This window comes from Anser anser, assembly GCF_964211835.1.
Source record: "Anser anser genome assembly, chromosome: 2".
NCBI classification, from domain to species: domain Eukaryota; kingdom Metazoa; phylum Chordata; class Aves; order Anseriformes; family Anatidae; genus Anser; species Anser anser.
The window spans coordinates 9,596,529-9,623,460 of NC_139721.1; the positions used below are offsets into that span (position 1 = coordinate 9,596,529).

At 42.1% G+C, this 26,932-nt stretch overlaps 1 protein-coding gene across 2 annotated transcripts in view; it reads left to right on the forward strand.

The window, feature by feature from the left end:
- The first annotated feature begins 19,334 nt into the window (after positions 1 to 19,334).
- Positions 19,335 to 26,932, forward strand: part of ASAP1 (ArfGAP with SH3 domain, ankyrin repeat and PH domain 1) — a 147,649-nt gene continuing 140,051 nt past the window's right edge. Inside the window, exon 1 of one of the 2 annotated variants that reach the window (XM_083821803.1) lies at positions 19,335 to 19,699. The gene's annotated coding sequence lies outside the window, so the exon portion shown is untranslated. The remainder of the gene's footprint in view (positions 19,700 to 26,932) is intronic. The other variant, XM_083821799.1, reaches the window with a different exon arrangement.

Sequence of the window (26,932 nt, forward strand, 5' to 3'; positions counted from 1 at the left end):
CAGGTGACAACAGGACTTCTGTGATTGAAGGAGCAGCTCCACAACACTAACAGTGTAGGGGAATTGTGTAGGGCTGCTGGTCAGGGGAAAGCAGTCCCTGCTTGAGCCAAAGACATTATGAATGTGAGCATGAGTCTACCCGGCACCTCCACTTCCATCACATCAGTGGCCATGGGGCTCTCAGTGCACACCCACACATCCACTGAGCATCACAGCACATTGAACGCCGCTACCTTGCCAACACCTTCCACACCACCCGTTTGCACTGCCCATGCAAGTGCCTGTGCATTCACTGCATGCCAGACCTGGGAGAGGGCTGACCAGAAATCCAAAGCAATCCTAGCCTGCACACATTATAAATTGCTTCTTGTGGAAAATAGATTGCTGCAACTGCTAGGAAAATTTGGATCTGGAGTCTGGTCATTGCGCTTATTTAGAGCTACGTTAAAGTAAAATATATTTCAGTTAAATATCCATGTGCCCTACTGTAGCTTAATAAATCAGATGACACATTGCAGTCAATTAAACCAACAGAATGACAGTAAACAGTAATATATGGTGTGTGGTACAATATGCAGTCATGTCTGCTGTGGTAAGAGGAACTCATCAACAAGCCTGTACTAAAGCAGGCAGTGCCATTCAGTTCTGGTAAGATTTCCAAATAAAGAAGAAGCTTCCTTATTCGAGGTTTCAATAAAACTTAGGTTCCTTTTCCTACAAGGAACTGATGTATGCCATCATCCGTCCAAGTTATTCTGAGATGTTTTTCACCTCAGGTCTGCCTGCATCTCTATGAATCATTTCCCCAGAATTATGTGCAAGTATTTAAAATGTGTTCTTGGTGTATTTAAAATCTTGAGCTAATTGCCAGCTTGGGGTTCCTTCAGCATAGACTAACAAAAAGATTTTTAAGATTAACTGTTTTATTATTAGCAAGGATTAGATCTTCAGCTGTATAAACTGGGTCAGTATCATTGCAAATTCAGATATGATCCTTATCTCACTAGCACACATCTTCAGCCTTAAACTACAGTGCCTTTTTCCGCATCCTGAGAGAAATCCACTGGGATGCATAACACATTCTGTATCCTAGTGCGGGGGAGAAATTGTCATAGCACCTGCCCTAGAGCCCATGGAAGGCAACAAAAAGCCATGCTTTGATTTTAGGATCAGGCCTGTGCCTGGTACAGCAAAGCACTGCTCAAGCAGGTAGTTAGCTTTAACCATGTACCTCATTTTCATTGACTTCAACAAGACTTGGGGAGAGGGTGGAGGGGGAATACTTTTAATTTTAACAGGACATTATGAATAAAATGCTATTTAATGAATGGAAAATCTCTTGAATTCAGGGGGCAGTTATGTTTTTATCTAGAGTCCCTTATCCTTGAAGATCCTCTAGTTTCACCAATATTAAATTCAGCAGGAGTTTTCCACAGAGGAAATCTGTCACTTATTTTCTTTATGGTCCTTACTGAGCAAATATAGACAAAATAAAGTTTACTGTGGCACAAAGGAGACTTGCATTTGAAGTCACTTTTCAATTACTTGATGTTACAAATACCTGGAGCTGTGACTCTCATGCCCACAGCTGAAATGTTTCTTGAAAAATCCTGTGCTACATGAGCAAATGAGAAGGGGACAATGTGTTACTCGAAGTTTTTCATTGTTACTTTTTTTTTTTAATTTCTTCTGTCTGCCTTGATTTTAAAAGGCTGACTCACAAAAAGTATGTCTTTCCTAGTCAAAACAGAACTGTATCCTCAAAATTACCACATCTGGTCCAAACTGAATCTTGATCTATGCATGTGCTTTCTCCAAGCCCCAGACTTTTTCAGATTCAAGGCAGTGATTCAGACTCATCTTTCTAATGAAGATTAATTACATATGGGTTTCGTTGTGGTTTCAGAGACCTAAAAAGCAGCAGAGAGACCAGCAGATGCAGATTCTTAGACGAGGGAAGACACTAGGGTGCACATATAGGTTTATAGGCCTAGTTATTATGTGCAAGAACATGATAGATTTTTTGTATATGCCTTTGTCCAATTGGGTGACTAAATATCCAGGTACTGATTTACATAAAGAATGGAGAAAGAGGGTCAAAAAGAGTCAGAAGAGAGGAATATCAATTCCTCTGTATGCAATCTATGTTCCTGAATCCCATACACCTATGCTGTTGCCTCCCTACTGTGGGGCTCCATCCACACCTGCTGTTCAGGCACGCAGGTGTACATCACTAGTTTATACAAGTCCAGATACCTACGTGCTGTATGGATGTGTCCAGCTTTGAAACTAGAGCCTTGTTATCAAAGTTAGTGGATAACGAAAACTAACATAAAAATCAGATTCAAGGCAAGACTTTATGCCTGGATTTATCACAGTGGTGTAGGGGACCTTCCATGGTTTTGGAGTGGCTGCTTCAAAATGCATGTTTTAATTCAGTGCCCTGGGTATCTCAAGTCTACAGCTAGCGTTTCTTTTCTAATTATTGCTGTGAGCGGATAAAATATGTTTTAATATCTTTGTGCTAAGAGTCCTATCTCAAAAGAGAGCAGTATTTCTACCGCACTGCAAGACCATTACATTTATTTGCACAATTCACTTAACTCTGGTCCATGATATTGCCAGAAGCCCTTGATGGAATTATAGTTCCATAATTATAGCTTTATAAATTACAAGCCTTAATAGCTTAAGGGCCAGATTCTCACTTGCAATAAATCATCAGGGCTTCATTGATTTTATTGAAGTATATGGAGGTATGTCAACTTACACCAGCTGAAAAACAAGGTGAGATCTTCACACTTGGAAGTCATTGGTAGTTCTGCCATCAATTTAAAGGCATCCAGAAATTAACCTTTGGTCCTCATTTTTCATAGCCACTTTGCTACCATGAACTGCATCAATACAATAAATTGTTGAAGATAATGGTATCACAAACCAAGATGGTGTTGCTAACTAAAATCTGTCATTACCACTCACATTTTAAAAGGATGAGCACGAAAAGGGTATGATTCTCTACCACTCTTCACCTTATACTCCCTTTGTATAGACAACACAGTAATACATCCTGAACTCCAGTAATATCCTAACTTCTTTTTGTGGATGGCCTTGAATGTGCATACGTATAAAAGTTTCAGAATATCTCACTGCTCACTCTTAGTTAATTTATTGTTCATACATGAGCCTAAGTATGAGGAACAGATTAATGACTGGAAGACAGATATCATTTCAAATGGCCAGCAAATGGATGGATCAGTTCACTCCAATCCTCTAGAAACTTGCAGAGCATTCTGCCAAGAAGCCAGTGGAAGAGAAGGACAAAATACAGATCATGGGAGAAAGGATTGCATTGGGTGAAATAAAGATAACATATTTATGTAAGTAGTGAAAGTCATTCACTGCCATGGGTCATATTTGATCTAGTAGAGATCACTCAGGATGGATGTGACTATCATTCACTTAAACAATAAGAATACACTGCTTAGTGTTTCCCATTAATGTATATAGCACTTATATAGTGTCTGTGTGTTTTAATGACCGTAGTACTTCAGTGGGCTTATATTTGGCTATCTATATGTTCAGATATGGAAACAGACCTACCGAAATTTTCAGTCCAAAATAGCTATTGATCTTTTTGGCAACTAAAATTTGCACACCTGTGCTCTGCCCAAGATTTTGCAGGGAGTCAATTTTGGCAGGCACATTGGAGATCAGCAGTTCCTAAGTCCAAGTAATGAACACTTGATTACAATTTATTTCCTCTGAATGTAATTCCCTTAAATATCAAAATAGGTTCTCCAGAGGAGGATTATTAGGGGTCTGTTAAGGATAGGAAAGTACAGGCCCAAAGTTGCCAACAGATGAGGTGGCTGTGGCGTAGGCAAAGGAAGGCATAAAATGTTTATCCTTTTAAGCCATGGTGATTGATGAAGGGTAAGCTTGAGAGTGTTCTCCTGAGACTGTTCCTGTATTGCACTTCTCTGGTTTTCCTTTCCTCTCTGTTTATGGTTACAACTGTATTATTTGTCCCTCAGCTAAGATAAACATAACTTCCCCACTTTTGAATCCGTTATAACAAATTTACTTCTTTCACTCAGGAAAAGAAAAAAAAAAATCTATATCTGTTGCTTCTTGACAGCTCCACCACAGAAAGATAAGAGAAGGCTGGTAAAAACATTGAACTTCTCGGAACAGAGGAATTTGTGGCCATGAGACAGGCAGGTGATAACGAGCTCCTTGCCCCAGGGCAGGCTGTGCTCTCCTCGGGGAAGCTGGAGCAACTGGCACACCATTTCAGCTCTGATGCATCAAAGGTGCCATTGAGAAGGTCATTGCTTCGACTTGTGTCAGGACCATGACAAATAAAAATAAAAGACAGAAAATCAAGAAAATTGTGAAGTGCTGCAACCAAGGCCTATCCAAGGAGTAGATAACTGAGAAGTTAATAGCAGGTGGCTAAACAGAACTTTCAATGGACATGTTAATTTAGACAATGATGTGCTGATGCCATAAACTACCCTGCAAGGGTCGAGCAGCTTGATCATGGTGGGTAGCTGGAGTCCTGGATCCACTACAACAGCAAATGCAATGGCATGGAGAAGCCCACTCCCACAAGCACTCCTGAACACACATGCTTTCATGTTATCACGGCCCTAAAAGTAACATGACAGTGATCTTCAAAGTGAATTGATAAAGTCAATCTGGAGATCTTCAAAAGTCATCTGGATGCAGCCCTTGGCAACCTTCTCTAGGTAGCCCTGCATGAGCAGATAACCTCCAGAAGTCCCTTCCAACCTTAACCATTTTGTGATGCTGTGATTCTGCAATCCAGGGGTCCAATTTCTCCACTGTTGCTTGGAAGATGTATTAAGCACAGTTTATTCTCAGTCTTTCGGTGCTGCACATGCCTTTGCTCATTGTACTGATGGATGAGAGTGGAGTTTTCACAGAGGAGACATAGTTAGTCCAAACTCCCTGCGAGGCTATGATGAATACAGCTCCAAGCACTGCATTTTCTGGGTACCATATATTAACAGAGCATTAACAAGGAGAACGTTAATTACACATTGCCACTGCTACTCACCCAAAAGGAATTCAGCTTGACAAAACACCATCATAAAAAGGAAGGCATTTAGGAACAAATCTATGCATGTGTGACATACATAAATAATTTCCATCCTGCCTATGCAAGCCTTGTGTGGCTTGTAGCTGGCTGCCAAGGTCTCTGCAGCACCATCAAGCACACCCTCAGGTGACGGTCCAGTGGCTCTGATTGCCACTTAATGAGTGCTGACAGGAAGATTAGAACAAAAACGCAAAATACCCCCTGATAACATTTCTAGAATTAAAACCTGCCATTCTGGTGAAGCTATATGCTTGAGTTCTTTTTCTCTTGCTAATTCTGTTTTTAGCCAAGCTTCAACTTTTCAGTGACCATGGGCCAAGGCATCTGGGTATCTGGGATTAGCAATGTGCTGTGAGGACATGGTTGCCTGATTCCCTGCCATTTGCATCCCCAGAGCATCCCAACCTACTTGTACCCATCCACCCCCAAGAGAAGGAGACCAAGAGGTCCACTCTGCCATGTCTGGGTCTGCAGAAGATGCTGCAGCATGCAGAAACAGCAAAGACTCCTCTCAGTTATGGAGGAGTACATTTGGTTTCTGTTCAGACCAGCTGTTTAATTGAACACTGATGGCATCCATTTCCAGGGCATGAACAGGAGCGTAGCTATCACCACCACCAGTACCAGATGGTAGAATTGCTGTTCAGGAGAGCAAAATGACCTGTATTTTCAAATCCATATGAATGAGGCAGCAAGTTACGTTCAACAGCTGGCTGCTTTACCAATACGGGATATTGTTAATTTACGCACACACCCGGTGTGCAGCCTGGTGTGAGAGTTGTGACTTTGGGTTAAAGACACCATCATTTTATGTATTGTGCACAATCACTAGTAATATTTGCAAAATACAACATACAGTTTGCTCTCTCTTGCCTGTTCTGCACAACCCTTTCATTACAGAAACATCTGTTAGAAGCGCTTTAGCTAAGGGTTTGTCAGAGTTTCCATTATAAACCACTACATTCAAGGGGTTACTGCAACTCAGCCATAAAAAGTTGCTCCAGGCTCAAACTTGGCATAAAAGGTCTCCAGTGGGAGATTTTTTTTCCCCCTAAAACTAAAATGTTAAAGCACACGCAGTTAAACAAAAGAAATTCACTTTCTCTTGGGTACTGCCTCTCCCAAATCTATATGTGTTAGACATATATGTACACATATTGCGCATCAGCCTTTAAAAGTAAACTATTTGTTAATTAATTTATTTAGCTATTTATCAAAATAAAGTCACTAATTCACAGGCTTATTGATTTATTAAAAAAGAAAAAAATGAAAAAAAACAAGTGGACAGGTGATTTCAGATAGGAAAAACAAAAAACAAAACAAAAAAAAAACAGCAACTACATAGAAAAAAAAAAATCCATCCATGCTGGGGCAGCAATACTTTTAGGACATTTATTCACCCCCAGCTGTAACTAACTTTCCGCTTGCAAGCAATGTGTTCACTCCTGGGCTGGCACTAGGGCCCAATGACCAAAATGACCCGAGCGTGGGCAGAGACAGCATTTCTTTTAAGAGGCAGTCTGCTCCAGCAGGATGGAGGAGATTAGCAGAAAGATGTTAAGCAGGAGGAAACATGCTTGTTTAGAGAAGATAATCAAGGGGGAGGGGTTCCCCGTACTGTACTGATCGAAGCAGCTAAGGTGATCCATGAACAGTGGCAGACAAAAATCCTCTGTGCAGCCTGGGGATGATAAAGAAGAGGTAGAAACCACAGGAGAGCTCAACTTAGATTTGCAGGTAAAGGAAGGTTAAGCAAAGCTAAGATTCAGGGGACCTTAGAACTGAGGAAGGGCTCATTTTTCAGGCTTGAGCATATGAGCAGTGGGAATGTTCAGCCAGTCAGGGCTCCTCAGTGCTCCCTGAGTTTCACCCACATGGGAGAGCCGAGAGCCACCATGCCCAAATGGTGAGGCAACAACAGCCCTTCTTTACAGAACGGGCAAAGCTCTTGTTACACCATTCATTGTGCTACCCCCCAGCAGCTGCAGCTACAGACCTCAGTGCTGATCTTGCAGGAATTTAAGCCCAGGAGTAATCCCATTTAAATTAATGGGATTATGCCTCAGAAGTGTAGAGTTAAGCACATGTGTATGCGTTTGCTGGTGCAGGCCTGTGGCAACAAGCACACTTGCAGAGTGCCCTGCCTGCAGCAATGCAATGCTCTCTGTGCATCCGTCCTGGTGGCTCCATCCATCAGGCAGGATGGCTCCAGCATGAGCTTTAAGGTCTCTAAGGAAAACCCCAAAACTAAGGGAAATCGCACAGTGATTCACTGAGTGGCACCCTTTCCTCTGAGTCAGTCCTGAACAAAAGTCCCAGCCTGGCCTTGAGATGGGAAAGTACTGGTGGATGTGCCGTCCCCTGGAGGAGATGGAAAACAAACATCCTGCCCATGACTGCCACATAAGGTCTCAGCAGCTTTCTCGGAGAGCTCAGTTTTTAGCCCTCGTGTTTCTGGCCAAGATCCAGCTGCTGTCATTTCAGCTTTCTGGTTTGCACTCCCTGCATGGGCTCCTGTTCTCTCCTGGTCTCAGCTGGCTTTCTGAACACCAATAAGCAGCCGCTGCAGCTCCAATGGGTGAGGGAAGATGCCTCTGTACACAAAACAGGCAACCTGGGATCAGTCAGGGAATGAGCAAGATGCAAAGAAACACTGTTTCCTTCACTTGCATTGAGTAATGCTTTGGTTTGCATTAAAATCAGATATTGCTCTGCATGCTAACACCAGGAAAAAAAATGGCACCCTGGCATTCAGTTGGAATAACTGTTACATTACACGTTAACAGTTCCCTTCAATCCCCTCAAAAGCTTCAGCTCTAACTGAGCTCAGAGAAGAACTGAGAACATGGTACAGCATCTTATGTGGGTAACGCACCTATTTTGTTTTCCTGCCCATGGACGTAAAAGAGGAAAATTTCTCTGCTGCATTTTGTTATCAGCATGTGGCATGCCTGGGAGGCTTCTGATTCTTGGGAGCTGGCCAACCTCCTCCAGTGCTCTGGAGTCAACACGGCCGTTGCCTGATGCCCTGTGGCACACCAAGTCATGACCAGCAGGAGCTCCTCGGAAGGAAGAGCTCAGATAAGGAGTCAGTCACTTAAGTCATAGGTTATCTGAAGTTAAGCCTACACAGGGTTTCATTCCTCTCTCTTGTTTTCTGTAACCTTCTTATAACCCTTCAACACATTTCTTAGATCAAGAATGCTCAGATGAACTCTCATATTATTAATTATTGTTATGAAATCATGAACATCCTCTTAATTAGAGAGAACGTCCCAAATGAGAAAATTTTGACTGGATTGCTCCCAGCAATGGTTGCTTTATACCAAGCATTCTGGTACACATTTTGACTGATTCAATAACTCTTCTTGAAAACATAAATAAATATTTAAAAGCTGACAATGAAAGTTGACATTAAGTAGTTGGGGAGCTGGGACAGATATCAGCTAGTAGGAATTTCCTGCTGTTACTACATGTAGTTCTACCTATAATCACTGTCACATTATTTTCTTATCCCAGATTGTCCTATATGGCACAATAGGAACAGACATTTGACAGGTCCTAAATAAGCCTTCTAGAATAGACCAGACATTAAAGATTTGCCTTTGTTGTAAGAAGAGAATAATGTTCACAAAAGTTACATACATTTCCATGTATTAATATATTTTCCTGGGCAGTCATAGCTAATGTCAGCTTTATGTATCATTCCACTCTGAAATTTCCAACATGGCCATTTCCACAAGTCCAAGAAAAAACAGGTCCTTTTTTTTACACTTTTGTTACACAAATACATAAAAGGGCTAAAAATCATGTTTTTAAAATGGATGGAGGTTGATGTGAATCTGTTATGTTAACAAGAAAAAATATGGTATTTCCACATGTAATTAGACTATGTTAATTAGTCTACAGTCTATCATGCCAAGAAATTACAGAAGCAACTTCTTAACTATATAAAAGTGGCAGGGGTTTTGTTAATGTTTTGTCCAGAGAAAAGATAACTCACATTTCCATCTGGATCCAACTCAGCTGCTGTGAAAGAACAGCATCAGCAACCAGAATAGCAGAAGCAGCAAAGAGTCAGAGTTCAGGTCCCAGTGCCATCCTGTTGTTTCTGCAAGAACAGGGCAAACGATCCTGGAAAAATACAGCAGAATGCATCAGGGAGAGGTGTTACACTTGGCTGTAAAGCTCTCTCTTAAGTAATCACTGGGGGTGTTGACTTGCCTTTCTTTTATTTTGGTTATTAAATATGATCTGTGATCCTGTTAGCACTTTGCATGTCACACGGAAGTTTCACACCAGAAAAGGACTGGGATGGAGATTCCTTAGCTGTGGTCCACAGCGTACCGGTGAGCTCACTGTTCCTGTGGTATGCTGGCTTTCATCCTGGATTTTACTTGGGAGGAACAGAGCCAAGGGAAGGAGAAGAGATGAGATAAACAGCAAAAGCAGAAACCATGGTCAACTTTTACAGGAAGGTCAATACCCATATTCCTCTAAAGACCTCTTAAAAAGAGGCACAAATGCTTTTTCAGTATGGTTTTCCATGTAATGTAAATTGCCACAGGGATGTTACACAATGACTCGGAGGATAAGTGCCCATGAGGCAATTTCTTTATTGAGATGTGGAGCTCATCACAGAAAAGCTGGAAAACACCTGTAGGCGTGGGAATAAGTTTCTACTCTTGCTGGAATAAATACACTCTGGACATGGTGCAGGCTTTTTAAGGTCCCACTCTACAACATCTATTTCTGTCTGTCCTCTGAAAGGTCTTTTCATTTTTTTCACGGCTGAGAAAATATATGTGGCTGCTAGCAGAAGAGAAAACATTTAGCCACACAGTTAAGGTGGCCCGCAGTGAAGATAAGCTGAATGACATCAGCAAATTGGGGCAACAAATGTGTGAAATGCGAGTTTATGCTAATCCTGAGATGTGGTGCTAGAATTGGCTTTTGATGCACCAAGGTATTTTCCCTAACCACCATATTTGGCATATTGCCCATGAATATAATAAAAAGCACAGCACTGACGGGTTCACATGGCTGACTTGAAAATCACAGAAGTTGAGGAAAGTTTTCTGTTCATTCCAGTGGCCTTTGGATGACAATTTTTGCAGGGAGCACCGTTGATTACTAAAATATCCTCAACCATGTCAAAAACCCAGAGAAAATTAGTACACTAAACTGCATCTGCTTGCAACTGCCACATTATCTACATTAGCTGTCTGTCTCAGGCTGACCTATTTTAAATAATTATTTCTTTATGGAAGTTTAAAGGCTTGAGTCATTCCAGATGATGAAGCTGCAGAGAAAACTCCCTCTCCACCTCCTCTCCCCACCCCTATGTTACAGCATTGTGGAGGCCTTTTTCATGGAGCTTCATTCCTTCCATCCATTAAAAGATTTGAAATTTGTCATTAAAATGGCTTTTCAGACAGAAGTGTGCCTTTTGTCACATCTTTGAATGGCAGCATAAGTGTAGACAAAATTAAGCTTTAGCAACCAAAGTTGCCCAAAATACTTTTGGTATGTAGCGTTTGCTGGACACTTGTCTGAGAGCTACAAAACTCACCTCTGCCAAGAAGTGAGGGAAGAAAAATCACAGATGATACAAGGAGTGAGAAACACATATCCTACAGGGATGGGAAGAAACTCAGTGGTCAAAGATGGGGAAGAGGCAGGTTTGCAATATTCAGTATATTCCACTGTATACATCAAATCTTCATCCTTTCTGTGCAGACTTTCACAGCCTTTCCTTCCTCCTGTGGCTTTTACTACCCAAGAAGGAATTGTCTTGGAGAGGCAGAACAAAAAGCTGAAAACTGAAGGGAGTGTGGGTGTGAGGGGGTTTATGTGTGCTTTGGTTTCAAAGCTTTGGCCTGAAAAGAGATATTTGCGTTAACAGACTACAAAAGACGAATGATTTGCTGCACTGAAAAAGTTAGAAATTCCTGCAACGTCAACACAGTTCATTGAAAGTTAAAAGGGGGGCGTGTTATTTTTAGGTGCTAAGTAATTCACATTTTGTGTTTAAAATAAAATATTCAGCTGTATCATTATGAGTCATTTTTGCTCAGATAGTTTACTAAAATATTCTCCTTATGTAATACTATCATCCAACATACCTGGGATTTCTATTTTAATATAAAGTCCATGTACACTAGAAAGTCTACAGATATATTTGTATTCTTAAGGCTAATAACAAAGCAAAAAAATATTTCAGGTATAGTCACTATTAGCAAGTTGTAAAATGTTGACTTCTTTCACTATATATTCAAATAGTCTATGTCTTCTCTATTATTATTTTTTTCTGCAGTTTATGTGCTGTATGCCTGCAGCCAGGAACATGTGTTTCCAATTATCCGAGCTTTCCAAACTAGCTTTGCGTTCAATAGCAACTTCTTTTTTTAAGGTACAGCTCCTCCTCCCACAGAAGTTAATATTCCTCTTCTTTTTCACATAGCAAACAGCAGTGGCTCTTGATTCCAGGCCCATTTTAGAAATCATTTAATTTGGAGCTCCTCTAGACAAGAATATATTCTCGTCTAAACTTCTTGTACATTTTATGAGACAAAACCAGGGTTTCATATTGAATGTATACAGAGTGCTGAAGCAAGAGGGGGAAAACTGATGTCAACCAGTCTGCTTTTTATGATATTTTCTCTAGTTTCCTATACAGTGAAGAATCAGTTGACCATTAGAGAGATAATAGTAGAAATGTTAGGTGTCATAAGCATCTCATGCTTACCGTACATGCTCAGGCCTTACAAATCCCAACCCTGGAGCAACCTGTGACATGTACCGTATCCAAATGATGCGTTGTAAGGTCATGAACAGTCATTATCCCCATTTGTACATGCAGAATTTGAGGCAGACGGATGTTTGATTCTGTGTTGGCTTAGGCCTCAGGCTTGCATGTGACATTTCTGATCATCTACACCACTGAGATGTTGACCTGCTCCCAGGCTTCAGTCTGGAGGAAGACTGTGGTCTCACCACCCAGGGGAATTCAGGCTCAGAGCTGCAAATTGAAATCCAGTCCCTACTGACAGTGCAAACATAAAAAACATAAGGCTTGTATTGAGAAAATCAACCCCAAACCAAAGCATAGTTTGTAACAGTAAGAAACACAGCCAGGGAGACAAAGGCAGTGTCTCACCTGAGCAGAAGATATGGGGAGATGTATGAGGGGAGTGGGGTTAGTGCATATCCCTGGGTCTGGCTCCAGGTTAGGATGAAGCCAAAACACAACCAGACACAGAAATTTGGAAGTGACCTGAGGTTTGTCGGTTTAGATGAAGCCTGTGTGAGTGGCCTGAGGCCAGAAGAAGAGCTTGAACTCTGTAATATTCACTAAATAACCACTGCGCTTTACAGCTCCTGAGGAGAGGAAGTGGAGACGGAGCTGCCAGTCTCCGCTCCATGGCAACCAGTGACAGGACATGAGGGAATGGCACAAACCTGCCCCAAGGGAGGTTCAGACTGGATATGTGGAAACATTTATTTACCCTGAGGGTGGTCAAGCACTGGAACAGGCTTCCTAGAGGGGTGTTTGGTGCTCCATGCCTGTCAGTGTTCAAGAGGCATTTGGACAATGCCCTCATTGCCCACATGCTTTAAGTTTTGGTTCGCCCTGAAGAGGTCAGGCAGTTGGACTTGGTAATCTTTGAAGGTCCAGCTGAACTATTCTAAATTATAATCCATATAACATTAAGAGAATCTGCTTCCTGTGTATGGGAAGATGACTGGAGAGAGATCAGAAGCAGGGAGCCACCCTTAACTTCATCTGCACTGCTGGGTCGGAGTCTGGTGCAGGCCTCAGGCGCCACGAAGGCTGGTCTGGAGGTGTAAGGCTGCTAGGAATAGGTTATAAACCCCTGGCCTTTAGTCACTGAGTAACCAAAGATCAAACAGCAGATCACTCATCTGACCACCACGTGATGAAAAGTGTATGATCCCTCATTTGTATGAGAAGCACTGCCTGAACATTACTCTGAAGTAGCCTGAGTACCAGGGATACAGGAACCTCCTTCTGAAGAACAAAGCAAGCAGGACAGTGCGTGCTGCAACTAAAAGGCACAAAAGCAAGACATTTACCCCAAAAGAGTCACTGTGTTGCCCACCAGCAAACATGCTGGCACAGCAGGTTGCAAAACAGGGTAAAAACCAGACAGAAGGAGACTGAATTCATGCTTGATGTCGTATGACCCTCCTCCACACATGTGCTGTGTAGCCCTAAAACAGATGTTCAGTGAGCATAGTGTGCTGCAGTGTTTGAAACTTCTGATGATAACATGGTAGAGTAGAAGTGAGATAGAGGAATGTGATCCTGAACGAGCCAGGATGAATGCTTCAGCCCACTCCCAGGGGGCATGTGAGTGAGATGCGGGCAGCCACTGCCTCCCGCAGAAGAGCTGAAGGTGTATCTTCTCAGGAGAAGCCTAACCAGAGCATAACCAGCTGAAAGAGTGAAGCAATGGGGATTATGATGGCAATGAGACATCTGCAGAGCATGTTCCTCCTTTGGGGAAGTGCTGCAGTCCTTCCATGACAATAACGAGTCTCTTTCCTAATCATTGCATTCTTCTCCCCATGAGCCATCACACCTCTCTGGTGATAGTCTCATATGCTTTGGTAGAGAGGAGGAGAGCTGCAGCCCCTCTGAGCATGGGATACGGCACATTCTGACTCATCAGCTCTAATGGAGGCAACCACACTGTCTTCCCAATCACAGATGTTGTCACAACAGTCATCACCTATTTCCCAACAAAAGCCATGAATGGTACCGGAAATATGTTTTCTTTATTTTTTGTTCCTATGCCCTTTCCTTTTCCAGATCCCACTAAAGATTCCTAGGCTAATAGCTCTTATATACAGTCTATGGTGTATACAAATATACAGTGTTTATAGCACATGAAGTTTGTACCATTTATAGCAGTGTTGACTATCACATCTCTATGACAAGTCTCATGGCACCCATCCATAATTTTAAATACTCAGCTCGTGGTAATAAGGGATTTACAAGATTTTTAGCACTAATTTTATGTGTATGTCTGGTCTTCATTCCTAAAAAAATGTTTAAAATTATTTCTCATATGACTTCCAAAGGCTGAGATCATGAGAAGCTTATATTTCTCTTTTTAAGAAATCTCTAATTGCCAAACCAACCTGGTGATCATCTGGGCATTTGTCATAGTGTTTATTCACAAGTTCACATGATGCATTTGTCATTTAAATTTCCTGCAACCAACTTATGACAACACACTGAAGAGGCATCTTTTTCACCAGTTTTTAGAAAAGAAGGTGAGGAAGTCTTTGGTGGAAAAGACAGAGCAGCTCAAGCCTAGAGTGATGCTCGCAGCATGTCCAATGTGTCCTCCTAACCTGGCGCTTTCAGCACAGCTGCCAGCCTGGAAACCTCCAGGGAACAATGCAGAGTGACTCTCGGCAATTGATATATCAGCCTGTTCCTTGTGCAGCAGCATTTCATTGCTGCTAGTGTTTGTGGTGTATAATTCAACCTCTGGTTGTTTCTAAGTGTTATCTGGACTTTCCACATATAGCAAACAACGGAGCCTGCAGCTATGTTCACACCATGGAGATGTCTTTAGGTGACAGCTGTTTTCTTTAGTGCCCTTTATTGATTGCATTTCTATGCAGCGTATTTTGAGCAGAACTGTTTAAAAAGTTTTTTTTGAACTTGTCTTCAATTTCCCCTTTCCACACGTCATTTTAGAAAAATAGAAGTAGGGGAGAAAAAGCGGACTATGAAAAAATTCCCCCTTTGCCATTAAAACTAAAAAGGAGGAATGAAAAGGAAAGGGGAAAAAAAAAAAAAAGATTTGGTCTTTTTTTCCTTATAAAAAATAAAACTATTAAACATAAAAACAGTTGAAAATGAAATGTGCACAGCCCCCCATGCATTGGTACAGCCTGTAGTTACCACCAAGGGTCAAGTGCTTCTTGTCAAGGCAGTTTCCAATTCCCGGACCTTTTCATAACGTCAAGAGGTGTTATTTGCTTAATAAATGTACAAACATGTTGTTAAACCTGTTAAAACACAGCTTCTGCTGTATTTCACTGAATGAACAGTGGGGAAAGCAGCAACATTTGTTGTTTAATGTAAGAGCACATGGCTTGCTGCTGGATGAAGGGGGCTCGGTGCCTTGGCTGGTGCAGAAGTGCCAGCAGGAATGCTGATCTCAAAAGTAAACCTCCTTGGCTGCTCATTTAGGAAGGAATGGACTGTAATAAAATTGGCAGGGATCTCCAAGCAAACATGTTCAAACTGAAAGTCAGTGCACAAAGAGATACGTTTTGTAGCACGGCAAGAAGTCTCTAAACCAGCTAATTACTGAAGTTTTGTGGAAAAAGAATAGTGTTTATAGCTTATGGGAAGTTATGTCAGTATTTATGAAATCCTTTTGGTTAGCGTTTTCTACTCATTTTCTCTAATGTTTGCTAAGTTTAAGCATATGTTGTTGTAAATCCAGATAGAGCCATAGTGTGAATGTGGAAGTTGGTGTAAGCGTGCCACAGTACTTCTCTGGCATCTAGTTTCTGGTAGCTACCGAAGGATGTGGGACTGCTGAGTGCACAGGGCTGGCTCCACTCAAAAGGGTAAATTAGTTTCATGTGAATATATTGTCATTTTTTCAAGGGTATAAAACCTCTGTGAGCCTGAAGGGTGAAGAATGACAAAGGGGACCATCACTTTTTGTCTGCAAATGTTTTCATTATTTAGCAGAAGTCTCCTCTAAATCCAATAAGTAGGGTGGTGGAAAGTAAAGAACAGGTCTTTGTTTCAAATCTATATTGAAAAATTTTCCTAACTATTTATAATAAGGCTTGTCATTGAAACATGAAGGATAACAGAGCTTGGGGCCTTGCAGGTTAATGATAACTCTTTCACAAGCATTTTGTTCACAATCTCAATTATAATTCCATGTGCTTTATCTTTCACATACATAGCTAAACCCTTTTAATCTTTAATGAACTGATCTGTCTTAATTCAGTAGCTTTAGAGTTCTTTGTTGAAAAAGTGAGAATTTCGTTATCAGCTGGAGGTCTACAGAAAGTTATATCCTGGGGATATAGAACAAGTGAACAGAAATCTCAGCTGCTGTGGATACATCAGGGATGAATGTGGTGGGTTTTTTGTTGTTGTTTGTGGTGGGAGTTTGTTGTTATTTTTGTTGTGTTTTTATTTGTTTTGTTTTTCCAGTTTAAAAGCAAGCATCTTCACGTCTGTCTTGAGTCAGGCCACTGGCTTTTTTTCTCAGCTGGTAGTGGGGATTTTGCAGCTGCTGTGCCCTTTCAGGAGTCTTCATTCACTTTTTTAGTTTCAATGACTGTTGGCCTGAGTTTGAAGTTTTCTCTCTACCTGTTTCTGCTGAATATTTCTGTATGGTTTATTTTTGTCAGCTTTGTTATACTATCTTACTGTCCCTTTTCTCCCTTTCACTAGGACTGACAATGACACTTTTCTGTAGAATTTTTCAATAGAAATTTCTCATCAAGTGAAACTTTTCACAGTACACACAACCTTTTGTCATTTTTTTAAACTAGAAAACCACAGAAGTGTAACTTTTTGCAGTTCTGTATAGAAATTTTGGAAAATTTTATAAACTGATAGCTGTCCATTGAACATAAAAATGATTTTTTCCCTCTCTTTGAAATTTTTCAAGACAAAAGCCAGTTTTGCAGCAAGCACTTGCTCTTCCGTTCACAGCCTATTGAAGGTAGCCAGAGGACACTAGGCTTTTTAATTATTGCTTTATCCCCTCTCACCTTGACCTAACTGTGCCCTGGCAGGGAATGTTTGTCTACCTCTAACTGATTTACAGCAGATGTTAGTGGTAATAAATTATATCCCACTTCCCCCAGCTCTTCTTCTGTAGAGCTGCTTGAATGTTTTCAAATGAAAAGTCTCTTAATCTTAAAAGGCAATTTTTTAAAATGTATATTTTGGGGGGTTATGAATATTTTCTCTTTTTTTTCCAGTTAAACTGAAAAACAAAGGCTGTGTTTTATTCTTTTTCTCTGTTTTTGTTTTCCTTTTGCTACTGGGAAAAGTGGAACTAAAAGGAGAATGCAAGAGGGAAGGTGAAAAAAAGTGAAAACAGAAAAACTTCTTTGGAAAAAAAAGTGAATAACTGAAATAGCTCACTGGCAAAATACATGGGAAGGGAAAAAAACTCAGATGTTTTAATTTTTCCCTGTTTTTTCCACCAGTTCTCTCCTGACATCATCAAGCAACCATTTGGTACTTGTTTCATGTAGCACGTGCTAGGCAAAGGGAATGACTTCATGCCTCTAAAGCAAAGCCTTTGTTCTACCAGCCACTTGCACAGATGCTGCCGCCAGCGCTCCAGCTGCATTTGTAGGGACTGACTTCCATCACTGGCCTCACGCATCCTGAAAAGTAGTGGGAGGATGACTGGGAATGAGAGGACCCAACCTGGAAGTTGTGTCCTGACTTAGAACTCAACTGGAAACCAGAGCAGATTTCCTGAGGCAGAGATGCCCCCAAATCCCCACTTTCCACCCCAGCGTTGCTGCCAGGCTGCCCACAGCACCACTTGGCCAACACAACCTATCTCAGTAGACCAGGCATGATTTCCAAACCTGGCCACTTTCAGGGAACACTGTAACGCATGCTATTTTTACAAGAGCTTCTCTCTTTGAAATAAGAAGCAGAAACGGGCCGTAATTAGCAGAAAGTGCTGAAGGAATTGTTTGCCTCTAGTGCTCATATTTTGTTCCTGGTGAGTACCCTAAAAAATTATATAGGCTCATGCTGCAAGTGGGACTTAAGTTAAGGCTATTTCAGAGGAGCTAATTGCCTTTGCCTTGAGCCAGGGCACCGGCCAGTGGAGATTACCACTGTATCTAAATACTTCTCTAGCAAACGGGCACATGAAACTCAAGATACTAGTTTGTTTTAATCATTAGGTCCTAGGAGAACCAGAAAATCTGAAGACACTGGGTTTTCTTTCTAATATGCTATAGTCGGGGCTGTGTCAAAAAAGTGGAGTCAATTTTTACAAAGAAGCCACGTTTTTGGAAGTGGGCCCTTGCCTTAGGAGTAAGTAACCTCTGAAAAGTGGTGAAGCCTGCAATTGTCCTCCTACAAAAACACAGCAGTCCGCATCCTGCAAAAACCCTGGGGCTCAGTTTTCTGTGTGTGCTCATAGCCCTTTGGATTTCAATGGGACAACTCCAACAAAAACTTCACTTTATGAATGACATCTTTGGGAGCAAGGAGTTCTACATCTATTTTGATAGTAAGTGCTATTGCTTTCCTTTTCTACTGTAGCTAACAAAGACCTTTACATTTATAGTTCAACCAAGGTAGATTATAGAAATCATGAAATCAATTAAGTAGATTCAAACAAAAAATAAAGCAATGTTCTTAATGTTGGGAAGTGAAACACAAGACAGAGAGTCCATTCGCTAGAAACAAGCAACCAAACAGGCTTCATCTTAATTTTGCTAAGGACTGCAGAGTTCAATCCTAAATTCCTTGGCAAAATACCACAAAGGGAGTTTTCAGACTCCCCTTCTCCTTTAAGACCTCTCTCCCTCTAATTTTGGAGGTTCCCTTCCCTCCCATTCTGCACCAACCCTACAGTAAATCATCACTGGCAGCCTGCAAGTGTCCCACAGACAGACACATAACTCTTGTCTTACAGCAAAAGAGAGGGGGGAAAAGCAGAGAGCGAGGTAACACTGGTTCAAGGAGTCCCAGGTAGCCACAGCTGATGGCACAGAGTGTGCACCGAGTGCAATATCACCTCCATCTCAGAAGAGGAAACCCTACCTAAAAATCATACACTTTTTAGCTAAAGCATCAGTATCTAGGAACAAAGGGAGGAAAACAGGATGCCGGAGCAGCAAGGTTGGATGCAAGCCCTCCTTTCCCTGCTGCTAGGCAGGGGAAGGAGGGCTCGGAGTTTCGAGCCCCCCCGGGCAGTTTGTGTTACAAGGCATCGCATATCTGGCTGCAGCCCCCGCCACGGGCAGGCGAAGGGTTAACAGGAGAGGCACCACGTTAGCTGTATCTGTGGAGATTATGGTGTGTTTATCCAGTGTTCAGATTTCCTGTCTGAGTGTTTGGATTTCCTGAAATCCCTGCTATCAGCCCAAGTGCTGTCCACTGAGCAGACCTTTTTCTCTCTTTTTTTTTTAAACTTCTTTTTTTTTTAAACTTCTTTTTTTTTTTTTTTTCACTTTGCTCACATGGTAGGCTTTCCTTCCTGCTCTCTTTCTAGTTGTAGTGCCTGTGTCTCCTCACCGGTCAGGACATTTATGGATGCAGATCAACACTCTTAGACTGCAGAACTCTGGGTTCGCCGTGCATTGGATTTCCTGTTTTTGTTTTGTTTTGCTTTGTTTTTAATTTTGTTTTATTTGACTTTTTTTTTCTTTCTTTTTTTTTTTTTGTGGAAATAAAACTCGAAGAAAAATGGTCTTTTCCAGCTGCCCATGGGAGAATACGTTTTAGTTTGAGATGGAACAATGGCCTTAGGTTTGAGGAGCAAATCTGGAATGGGAATTCAGCCTGCACAAGTCCTGGTGAGTTACAGGGCATCGGCTGGGAGGGTGCTCAGTCCCGTACAGCTCTCGGACAAGGACAAAGGCTGAGCACAGCCACTGAGTGTGGCTGCTGGGCAAACTGCAAAAAAAAAAAAAAAAAAAAAAAGCAGAGGGGTGTAGCTGAAGGTAAAACTTTTCTTAAAAAATAATAATAATTAAAAAAAAAAAGTCCATTTTTCATTGCTAAAAATACACACTGCTCTACAGCCTAGATAACATCTAGGTAAACTTTACCATAGCAAAATCTGTCAGGCCAGATTCTGCCAGTTCTTACCCATGTGAGTAACTTCTACTCACATAAACAACTTCAGTGGCTTTTAAAAGAGCTCATATTAAGGGAAGGCTTGCAGAATTGGGGCCACATGTAGCAAATTGCAAGAACTCAATCTCCATGAAATTTAATCGTAAAAGAAAAAGATCATTTTATGAGTGTCATTGTATGCTTCCTTGGTCTTTTAAGTTTTATTGTTGATCCAGTTTTAAATTTGAAGAAAAACCCATGTGATAACTATTTCTCCTATTGTCTCTTAAATAAGTTTGCAGTAGGAGTGAAAGCATATTTTCTGCAGCAATGTTCCGGGAGGCCAGAAAGGGGCTTTCGTTGTTGGAGGGAAAATGCTGAGTGCTGTGCTGCTCCAAACTGGAAAGCTGTATTCAAACATGAGGCTTCGCTAAGGTTTTAACTTCATTTTTGGATGCGAGAGCCCATGGCAGCAATATTACTAGCCTGAGGTGTTTTTAGTTAAACCATGGTCACAAATGCAACAAGTCGCCTGGTCTGAAAATCAGTGAGTCAGCTTTGAAAAGAAAAAAAAAATCTTCATTTCAGACCTCTTTGAATCAGATTTCATTGCTGGCATCCATGGAAGAGTTTTTGGAGTCAGATGTGGAAGATAAAGCATCATCACTGTTGCAGCTTTTGTTGTGTCCCTTAGCTGGAGGCTGTGGTTGCACTGCACATTCCTGAGCTGCTCCTTGGACCTGTTCCAGGGACTTGGTTCTCTAATTTTAGGGAAAAATCTTGTTTCAGAAAGTGCTTAGATACTAGGAAACGTATATAATGAAAACAGCTTTCTCTACTTTAGCTCTGATTTTCATTAGACTACTGAAAATGTCCTGAACTCTAGCATATAATAGTGCACATCAATCTTCATTTAAAATGTTGGGGTTTAGCAGGAGAAAATACCTTACTTTTTTATACCAATAAAGGGAAAAATGCATTTTCCAAATTCTTTCCAGAGCTTCCAAATTTGAAGTTTTAAACTAATAGTTGCCCAGTGTGCTGGGTTTCTGCACAACCCTTTGAATGTGATCCTGCTGCTCTTCTTCAAGCTTTTCTTCAGTATCAGCAGAAGGATTGTGTGATACCAGCCAGACTGAACTGGTGTCTTTTTGCCTGCAAGCCTTCAGGAACTCGATTTTAATTATTAACATGGGGCAACACTGAAACCGATGGTATTTTATGCATCGAAATGTTGGTTCTTGCTGTGTACATAGGTGTGTATTCTCAGTGTGGGGGATCCCCAAAAACTGAAAGGGAGGACAAGGAGCCCCTCACCTGAGGTAGACCAGACCTTGGTGCCCTGTCTCATGGCTGTGCTCTGTCCATGGCTGTGACTGAAGCGGCCAAAGCAGAAACGTGCTCCTCTCAAAGCTGGCAGAAGAGTCAGAACATCACTAATGAGCAGTGAACTGCAGAAAATAGAGAGTACAGATGAAGACAGAGGGGAAACGTGAAGACTTCTCTAGGTCTACCCAGCTCTCCTAGCTTTGGAAATGTGGTTGGCTGCCTGATCAGCAGGAGCCTTGGGACTGGCTCAGTTGCTTTTTTCCCTCTTTTGTGCAGGATGGTCAGAGCTTTCTGGTTTAAGTCAGGTTGGAAATGCTGTGGGAATAGTTTTTTCTGGTGGTATTTTGGTATTTCCTCTTCTGCTCACACCCAGACCAGGAAGTGCAGAAGCACAACCTTCAGCTCATTGTGTGCGGATTTCTTTTTATAAATGTGAATTCGCTTCCCTTCCCCCCCCCCCCCTTTTTTTTCTTTTTCTTTTTTTTTTGTCCGAATAGCCCTCACAAAGGTTTAAGGCTTGCTTTGATTTAGACTGTGGGAATTTTTTGTACCTCTTTATATAACTGCACCAAGCATTGAATAGTGCCCTAATAAATGATTATCACATTATTTCTGTATTATCTAAACGCAATATTACCAGCTCAGCTCCCCACTGCCATATGTTCATGGGCCAGTACCCCCCAGCAGCTGGTTCTGCTGGCATTTGTCCCCATACCTTCAGCAGCATGACGGCTGATTGGACACGAAGACCTATCTGTTCAGTTGCCCACGGAGAAATGTGGCAAAAGACCATTTTTTTTGGTAACTAACTACACTGTTAAACTCTCTACAATTAGATACCTCACATTTTTTCCCTTCTTCTTCTCTCTCTTCTGCATCAGTGAGGAAGTTCAGCTCGTGCACCTTCTCCACATGTGTCCAACTCATTCACCATCACGGCCGCCAGTCCTCCTGCCTTTCTTGCTGTTGTTGGCAAGTGCAGATAAACAGTTTTGACAGGCAGAGAGTCCTGCAGAGCTAACTTCATACATGCAGTGATATTTCTCTGCTCAGATGATGAATGGACAAGAGGAACTAAGCCACTTTCCCTGAAATTATTCCCCACATTGTAAGTTTTCAACCCCTCCTTTCCAAGCCATTTTCTGGAAAAAGCAAAGAATGCAATTCCTTACCTGATCACTTTTAGATTAAAATTGTTTCCTTGAGCCTCTTCTAGCCACCTGGTAGGGTCTTTTGTCAGCCATTTTGTAAATGAAAATGAACTTTAGGTGGATCTTAAAGTTAGGTACATGGCAAAATGATTATTTCCATTTGGGTCCACTCTCATGAGTGCAACATGAACAGATGGAAATACAAGCAAAGGGAACTGTCATTATATAATTCTATAATTCAAGAAGACTTAAGTAGGCACAGTGGAATTTCCAAGGATTTTGGAGGAGTGTTCTTGTTTTGGGGCACTTTTTTTCTCTTTGCCCTTGGCTTTAAGGCTCTCTCTTGTGCTTCAGGGAGAAGCAGTGTTTCAGGGAGATGGTGCCAGGTGGGGAGGGAAGGATGCCAGGCCCCATTATTTCAGACACTGATTAGTGCAAGGATGGGAAGCGGCAGGGCTCATCCTGGAACAGGTATTGTTCTCATTGAACACACAAAATCACAGAATGGTTTGGGCTGGAAGGGACCTTAAATATCACCTAATTCCAACCCCCTGCCACGGGCAGGGACACCTCCCACTAGACCAGGCTACTCAAAGCCCCGTCCAGCCTGGTTCTCTTCCCACATGGTACCCAGAAGGCAAGCTCCATCCACACTGAGGGTCCTCACTTGGACCCCTGAACCACAAAGCTGGAGAGGCAGTGATGCTTTCCCTGTATTCTCCCTTATCTCGGCTGGAGATAACAAAACCCATCTGCCTCTGTGAGTCAGCAGAAAAGCATTCAGCTTTTATAAGAGTTAAGGGACATGGGATAGGGCGATGTCAAAGCACAGAAGGCTTCTCCCGGCTTTGCATTCACACAGTGCTCACGTAGAGGAAGTCGCATTTTCCATTCCCATTCACCAGGCAAAATTATTTACACCAAGCTGAGGATGTGGCCCCTGGCATACAAGACCAGGGCTGCTGAACAAGGCTCCTTTCATCAGCTGTAAACGTGAACAAATGTGGAAACAGCAACAAGCAGTGAGTACCGTGATGCGGCTGCTGCTGGCAGCTTGGAAAAGTCAAGAAAACTCGATTGTCTTCTCATCAAAAGTGAAACAAGGAAGCCCCCCCTCGCCTCCACCCCCACCGCTACCACCCTGGCTCGAGCAAGTCGATCCGTAGGTATTTGTGTGGGGGTTTGTTCTTGGCGGTTAACCACATAACAATTCGAAGCATGTGGCTAACTCCGAAGAAACTGCCTTTAAACGTTTGCAGACTGCGGTGGTGTTAGCGAGAGCGGGGGGCTGCAGCAGGAAGCCCTGTACATCCTGCAATATACTCCTGTGAAGAGGGAAAAAAAAAAAAAAAAAAAAGAAGGTTGTGACTCTTGGAGCTTCTCTGCTGTCAATGCACAGCAGCACGGGGCAGATGTCCCCCATGTCGTGTTTCACATCTGTATTGGTGTGTCAGGGCGAAACACCCAGCAGGAAGCACACAGCAGAGAAAAGAGGTGGCAGCCAGCGGGAGAGCATTTCGGCACGCAGCTTTCATAAATAAATCAGGAGGAAAAATAACAAACAAACTGGGGGGCCTTTGCGGCGAAGCAGTGCATGCTTGGGACCATAGGGTGATCTCCAAGGGAAGCGTAGGCCTGGAGAAGGAGGCTCAAGGAGGCGCTGGGGAAAAGGCAGCAAGGAGCAGCACTGCTGTAGCTTGGGGTGGTAAAAATGCCCCAGCGGAGCTCTCCTGTCCCTCTAGGCCTGAATTGGTTGGGCAGGGAGGAAAGGCTGGAGGGAGGATGTGCACAGAAGGGATGGGAACGGTTGCGTCTGTGGGGGCAAACAGCCCAGCGTCCGTGTGTGTCGCACACTTGTCAGGACAGAGATGTCGGGGTACGTAAAGTCCAGTTTTAAAGGATTTGGTGCTTAAAGAAACCAATAGAGCTTAAGATTGCAACATTTCCCCACTGGAGGAGACCCATGTGAGACATTCAGTGAGTTTGCAGCTCCCAGAAGATCTCAGGTTTTTAGCTTCTCTTCATTTCCAGTTCATCCCCAGTCTATATCCAGGAGGGCCTATCTTTGAGTACAAGCAGACGTTTCTAAATGTTACTTGGGCAAATAATGAACTTCAATTAATCTTCTTCACCCAGCTATAAGCCTCATTTTTAATTCAGCAGGTAAAAATACTACATCTGTACCATCACCAGAATTGGCCTTACTCTAGGAAAGAAAATGACAATTGGTGTCAGGCCCTAAGGCTGAAAATTCAACCTGCTTTGGAGAAAAGCAAATGAGGCCTTGCCAGGTCTTCCCTCTTTGTTTCATCAGCTGGAGCAGTGGCTTTGTGGCATGGGTTGGGGTGGGATTGCAGCTGGAAACCAAGCTGTGTCCCCAGGGTCCTGGCAGGATCTGCAACTACGCGCACTTCTCCATTTATATTCTCCAGTCCGGGGAGGAAGGAAATCGGCCATTAGTTAGTGGCCAAACCACAGCCACGGGACAGCCACCTTCTGGCACTGAGTTATGGTGTGACCACAGGCAAGTCGCTGCATGGCACTGCCCAGATCAGCAGCAGAAGTGTGGCTGACTCCCACTTTCTTCCCCTTCATCCCTGGAGCAGCCAGAAGGGAGTGTGCAGATGGGAAATGCAGGGCACGCAGACAACATGCTCCTCCATACTGCTGGGGCAGGAAGAGGGAGATGTCTCCTGCCAAGGCTGGTGCAGCTGCGTGTGCTTTTTAATGCAGTTGGCCAAATGCACAGGAAACAATTTTGTTCTGGCCAGAACTGCCAGACTGCGAGGCAGCAGGACATTTCAGGCACTAGGACAAGCCTTCTGGTATCTAGGTTCAGCATAACACCAAGGCCTTAGCATGATACTCTGGTTCCATATAAGAAGATAAAACCATCCAAGCCAATGCTTCAAGACCCTGGTCCAGCAGTGGCTGACAACATCCGCATAGGAAGCAAGAGCTGAACAGGGCTACATGTAGTGATAATTCCTCAGATTAAAATCCCAGCTTCCCAGGACCTCATCTGAAAGACTTCTGGAGTCAAAGCCCATGCTTACATTGTACTTGTCTTGGATAGACATTTGCAGCATGGATTTGTGTTATTTTTCCTTTAAACTAATAGACATTTTTAACATCCATGAAAAAAAGCTTATATGAGTTCAAAATGCAATTAGGCAAATTCATGGGGAAAAAAAATGTCTTCAATTTACAGCTGTTAAATCATTACTGACAGTCAGGGTCCAATCCTAGTCTCCTACATGAGGTTTTTAGTTATTTAGTAACTTTATAGTGCTGCTACAAATTGAGTTTTGTGTAAATATTCCAGATTTATTTGTGGGTAAATAAGATCTATGCCAGCACCATGGAGTGTATAGATTTATTTCATCTAATTTAGAGTGTAACTATATTGCTACTTTCCTTCTGCTTTCAAAACCAGTTGTTTAATAGTCACCCAAATTAGCAATTTTACCGATATAATCATTTACCTAATGGTACATTTCCCATAAAATGTGGAAGATTGCATTCTCTGCTGGTGTAGGATACTGGTTCCATCCATCTGATCAGAGGCAGGTCATAGCTGCATATCCTTTAATAATTATTTCAGCAGGTGTCCTTTTATTTCTGTTCATAATTAGTAGCTGAGTGTTTAGCAAAGCTTGTCAGGATCCAAAATTCCTACAATTCAGTAGTTATCTATATTCATGAACAAAGGGGATCTCTACCTTGGTAATTTCTGAAAATATTTTATTAAAACTAACGGATATTATAATTCTACATTAAATTATTTATCAGCCACCAAGGTAGAATTTTGATCTTACACTTGTCCTAGATTAATGTCATAATCTGACTCCAGATTTAATCAATGGTAAGGTAGGTGTCAGCCAGAATCCCAGACCTCATGAGTCATTTATACTTTATCATTTTATTTTCTGTGTTTATGAACTTGTGGTTGAGAAGGAGACGTGTGTTGTTGTGTTGGTCATGTTGGGGTTAAAAATCTACATCTAACACAAGATGATCTACAGCTGGCATTTTTTCTCACCACCTAGACAGTGAAATGGGATTGGGTTCAGTTGAAACCAATTTCCATACCACTGAGAATATTAGAAATAATGGGTGTCAGTAACGGCAAGAATAAGGATAAAAAGGTGATTGTAAGTCATGTTTTGCTCCTGTAGGCTGGAGCCATATGACAGCCTACCTGGCACCTGGTCTGAATTAGAGAAATCACTTGACAGTTGTGATTTATGCTTTTCTTCCTAGAATTCCTGGGAACCTCAGAATAGTAATTGTACTGTTGCCACTGTAGCGTAGTATATAGATATATGTACATGGTATATTGCAAACTCTTACAATTCGTTCCTTTCGTTGCCTTCAGAGAACAGCCTGACTGTGAAGTTCCTCTTAGCAAGAAACCTCCATGCCAGAAGGATGATTTATAAGATTAATTCTGCCCATTTTAGACTGATTCCTTTCCCAAACAACCAGAAG